The following is a 5,786-nucleotide window of genomic DNA, read 5'->3' on the forward strand; positions in this document are numbered from 1 at the left end:
ATGAGCTTACCTTCAACATTTCATTGTTAGTCACAACTGCTCCAACATGGTACCATGCTAGTGCATTGCTGGCAGAACTAATATTGTCGCTTGGTCAGAACACAAATTGCTGGATGTGTATCTCTAAGAATACCACTGTACTCCTGTACACCTATTACAGAAGGAGCCCAGTGTGCAAGTCTGTCCCTTTTGTAGAAGGGGGCCAGTGTACAAGTATATGCATGCAGCGCCATTCACCTTATGGTGCTCCTATTATAATGAAAACGCTGGCCCAGGGCAGCTGCAAACTTGAGGCTGCCCTGATGGCGGCGCATTCAATGAAAGACAGAGCGGCTGCTTCCAAGGCACCCTCTGTTTCATTGTGCAGGTAACAGGAGCCTGCACTTTAGGGAGGGGGCAGAGATTCCCCTGCATGCGGGTGCAATGAGTGACTGCACCCACCTGTAGAGATGCACTAACATTGTGCCACCTCTTTGTAGCACACAGTCAGTGCTCCTCCTAAGGGCCTGCTTGCCTCTGTACCTGCAGCTGTAATAGGGCATGGGTGCTGAGGCTAAATGATTCGCTCATTTGCAAGGGGCCACATTCACATTCAAATGTCAGGTCCTTGGTGTCCTCAGGATCGTACGATGCTATATGGGTTCCACCTCTCGACAACCCCTGGGTCTGAATGCTAACAGACACACAGAAGTGGTCAAGCGAGGGATAGCAGGAAGGGTAGGAAGGGAACGGCGGGGAGAAGAAGCTGAAACGAGAACAAGACACTATGAGTCAAGCACACACTGTAGAAACAGTTTACCCACATATAGTGCACAATGTAATTCCCCACTCGCTAAAGGTATTCGAACACTTATTACCTGGAGGGAAGAAAAAGATTGGCTTTGCCTGGCAATCAGTTTGTAGAACATATATCACAGACCTATAATGCAAGAAACTATAGGTTATCTGTCAGATCCACTGTATATTATCTAAGAACACTTCAGTGTAATATGCACGTACCAATAGTGATAACAACAAGGCTTCAACAGAGGGCAGAATGGTAAATAGCCTGCCAGGCGAAGCTCATTATACCCCTGTTGTAAGAAAGGTCAAAAAATAGAAGATAATCGTTATTTTCAGACAACCACCATGTACTTGACTTCCAGGTTAACTTCACCAGGAGAGCTTACTGTTAGTGGTTCAAACAGGATACTCCGATGTAGAAATACTTGACCACTCATATACATGCGTGCTTAAATAAACAGAGCACTGAATACTTCTTCAGTATAATTTGTATGGACCTGTTGTTCGACATGGGCTCTTCCCATGCCCTTAAAGTAGTTCCGTTAGGTACAAAAGAAAACAAAGTATCTTCACTTCATGTAGCAACAATGAAGTCAATACCCCACTGTTCCCTAGGGCTTTTGAAAATAATGTCACAGAATTTGAAGTAAGTTTAAGCAACAAAGGAAAGCAGTCTGAGTTTTGGATCCGGGCAGCAGAACTACCCCAAAGCAATATGCGCTCCAATACGGGAGTCCAAATAGGAACCCAACAGAAGAAAGTCTCTGAACAGAAGCCTATTGGAAACGCTAGAACGAAGCCTCTGTCTAGGGCTCCGCTAACCAAAAAGCGATTGCTCCGTAACCAGTGAGCAGAATGCTCTAAACGGAACACTCAAAGAATCGAATGCCAGCAAGGCAAAGTTTCACTTAAAGGATTCGCTAGAACTCGAGGAAAATCAGTATCCTACCGTGTCTTCGACCAGCAACCAGAATAAACGGCGAAGCGCTGTTGTCCCCAGCTCCGTCTTGAGGCTTCCGCGTGCGGCGTCATCAGGCTGATGCGTCGCGCTCAGTGCAAGGATCATGGGAACTGTAGTTTCCAACCTGCAAGAAACGTCTCAAGGCAGTGTTCAAGACTACCCACCTCCGTGGGTCGTGACAGTACATCCCTCCCCCGAAGAACACTGACAGAGACACGGTTTGAGGGGGAAGCGTTTGTGGAACTGTTTAACATATTTAGGTGCATGAACTCCCGAAGCCGGTTCCCATGAATTCTCCTCATTGCCATACCCCTTCCAAGCCACCAAATACCACAATCTGGTGCGGAATATCTTGGAATCCACAATTCCACTCACCTCGTGTTCTTCTTCGCCATCTACTGCAATAGCTGTAGGACTGATCCGTTTGACAGAGCGTGTGGGTTTGACTAGAGACACGTGAAATGCAGGATGTATCCGCAATGACGATGGTAGAGCCAATTTAACCAGCACAGGATTTACCAATTTAACCACCTTGTAAGGACCTATGTATTTAGGATTGAAAATACTGTAACGTCGAAAGCGTATATTCTTGGTGGATAACCATACGTAGTCCCCCTTTTTATACACCGGACCAGTTTGTCTGTGCTTGTCCACATAGGTCTTGTACCTCGTTTTGGCTTGTCTTAAATGACCCTTGACCCTCTGCCATGTCTCATGTATAGTCTGTACTCTTTCCCGTACTTCGGGAACAGGGGAGGCTGATGCAGGATGTTGGAATGGTGTAAAATTAGGATGAAAACCATATGTGCTGAAAAAGGGGGTGTGTTTAGTGGACCCATGTACAGCGCTGTTATACGCTATTTCAGCTAGCCATAATCTGTCTACCCAATCCTCATTAGTGACATCCACATAGCATCGCAAATACTGTTTTAAGGTTTGATTAACCCGTTCAGTTTGCCCATCGGTTTGGGGATGGAAACTAGTGGATGTGCTAGATGTTATTCCCAAGGCCTAACACCATGTCCTCCAAAATCTAGCTGTAAATTGACCGCCCCGATCTGATACAATCACCCTGGGTAGTCCATGTAACCTCACTATGTTGGTTAGGATTAAATGAGCTAACGAACTAGCAGAAGGAACCGTCTTGCAGGCGACAAAATGTGCCATCTTTGTTAAGTAATCCACTACTACCAAGATGGCGGTACACCCCTGGTCAACGGGCATGCCCACCACAAAGTCCATAGATATGCATTCCCAGGGTACATCAGGAGTCGGAAGAGGCTGTAACAGGCCTGATTGTTTAGTATGCAGCGTCTTCATTTGGCTACAAACTGGACACTCAGCCACCCAAGCCGCCACATCTTTTTTTATATTAGGCCACCAGAACTGTCTTTGTATTCTTTCCAGAGTCTTACTGGTGCCGTTATGTCCTGCACACGGTGCGTTGTGACACCACTGGAACGCCTGCTTCCTTAGAGCCTGGATGGGTAACAGTAACTGTTTCTGTCGCATAGGGAGACCCTGAACCATCTTCCACTCATTGTGTTCATTTAACCATTTCTTCCACCCATCCTTCTGTACATTTCTAAGGACACTACGTAAAAACATCTGTGTACATGTGACGCCTATAACCTTCTCCGGGCTGATAATGGATTCTTCCCTTACGTCATTTGGTTCGGTCCTGGTGTACTGTCTGGATAAAGCATCCGCCTTTCTGTTATCCTTCCCAGGCCTGAATGTTACGATGAAGTCGAATTCCGCGAAGTGCATCATCCATCGCATCTGCCTAGGTGTCAAATGGCGAGCCGCGGCCATGTATTATAGATTGCGGTGATCTGTATAAACAGTTATTGCATGTCGAGCCCCCATGAGATGATGCCTCCATTCCAGAAATGCGGTTCTTATCGCCAACAACTCCTTTTCTGCTATTACATAATTCTGTTCAGCCTGATTCAGAGTACGTGAGAGGTAGGCCACTGGATGTAATTGTCCTGTGTCGGAGTGGCGTTGTGACAGGACTGCTCCTACCGCGGAATCAGAAGCGTCAGCTTCCACTATGAAAGGCTTGTTGGGATCTGCATGCACCAACACAGGTGCTGAAACAAAAGCCTTCTTCAACTCCTCGAAGCCTCTTTGTGCCTCCTCCGTCCAAACAAATGGCACCTTCTTTTTTAATAGTCTTGTCATCGGGCAGGCCAGTGCAGAAAAGTTCCCAATAAACCTGCGATAAAAGTTCGCAAACCCAATAAAACACTGGATGTCCCTCACTGTTTTAGGTATGGGCCAATCTTTCACAGCCAAGATCTTTCTTTCGGACATTTCTTGTCCGTTCGGCGTGAGCATCACCCCTAAGAATTCCACAGAGGTAGTGTTAAACTCACATTTGCTGAGTTTGCAATACAGACGATCAAGTATGCAAGACAGCCTTCACATGATCCGCATGTTGTTCCGTGGAGGAGGAGTAAACCAGGATGTCGTCTATATATACCACGACAAAGCGCTCCAAATATTCCTTGAGCACGTCATCCAAGAAAAACTGGAAGGCGGCAGGCGCGTTACATAGCCCAAAGGGCATTACTAGGTACTCGTAAAGCCCGAAACGGGTCTTGATGGCAGTCTTCCACTCATCCCCTGATCTCATTCTGACTAAGTGGTAGGCTCCCTTTAGATCCAGCCGTGTGAATATCACCGCATCTTTCACCTGCTCCAGCAACACAGTGATGAGGGGGAGAGGGTATTTACTCTTTACGGTAATGGCGTTCAATGCTCTATAGTCCGCACAAGCACGAAGTTCCCCATTAGCTTTGGGAATGAAGAACAACGGGGAGGCAGCAGGGGATTTAGATTCTCTGATTAATCCAAGCTCTAATAGCTTGTCTAAGTATGATCGGAGATGCAAAGTCTCAGGTTCTGTAAGTGCATAAACCCGCCCGGCTGGTATCTTAGCCCCTGGAATCAAGTCAATCTGGCAGTCATAAGGTCTGTGCGGTGGTAATGCTTCCGCCTTAGCTTCACTAAACACTTCTGCCAATTCCTGATACACGAATGGGAGTTCCACATCATGTTCTACTGCGGTGGCTATATGATGGATACAAGCTAGACCAGAGGCAGGACTATGTCTTGCAGGGTAACAGTTCTTTTGACAATACTCCGAGGTGAATTGGAGTGTCTGGCCTTCCCAATCAACTGCAGAGTTGTGTTTCCGCAACCATGGAAGTCCCAGGATTACCCCATACTGTGGTGCATGTATGATGTTGAAGAACATATTTTCCTGATGTTCCAGGCCCATGGTCATACCGAGATCCCTGGTCTGTAACCTGATAGGACCTGAATCCAGCTTTCTACCATCCACCGCAAAAACTGCTTCGGGGGTTTCCTTTTCTTGTAGTTCAAGACCTAAGCTGATGGCTTTGGTGTGATCCATAAAACAGCCCGTTGCTCCGGAATCCACCATTGCTCTGATCCACATCCTCTTATCATGTATTTCCAATCCTATGTCTACATAGAAATGTAAAACCTCCTTTATCCCATCTCCGTCCAACGAAGGGATGAATAACGTACTTGAAGGGATCCCTTCGTCCACCTTAAGCCTTCTCGTTTCCCGACCCCTGTTCTGAAGTCACCACAGACACTTTCTTGTGGTCGTATTTCGGTCTTGTTCTCGAAGGACATTCCCGGATGAAATGCCCCTTCCGGCCACAATATAAGCACAAACCCTTCTTTCTTCGGTATTCCCTTTCTTCCGCGGTTAGGGGAGATCTCACTGCCCCAATTTCCATGGGTTCTGGCTTAGAGGCTGCGGCCCCCTCTGTTACTCTCGGGTGCTCGTAACGTGGTGTTAACTTGTCTTTCCGCCGGTTTTCTCCCCTCCTGTCACTGAGGCGATGATCCAATCTCAAAACCAGGCTAATCATATCCTCACAATTACTGGGCTGAGGATCAATTTGAGCCAATACGTCTTTCATCTCCCCAGTTAATCCCGTATAAAAAATGGCCTGTCGTTTCTCCTCTGGCCAATCGGTTTCTGCTATAAGCCTTCTAA

The sequence above is a fragment of the Lissotriton helveticus genome, chromosome 7 (assembly GCF_964261635.1).
Source record: "Lissotriton helveticus chromosome 7, aLisHel1.1, whole genome shotgun sequence".
NCBI classification, from domain to species: domain Eukaryota; kingdom Metazoa; phylum Chordata; class Amphibia; order Caudata; family Salamandridae; genus Lissotriton; species Lissotriton helveticus.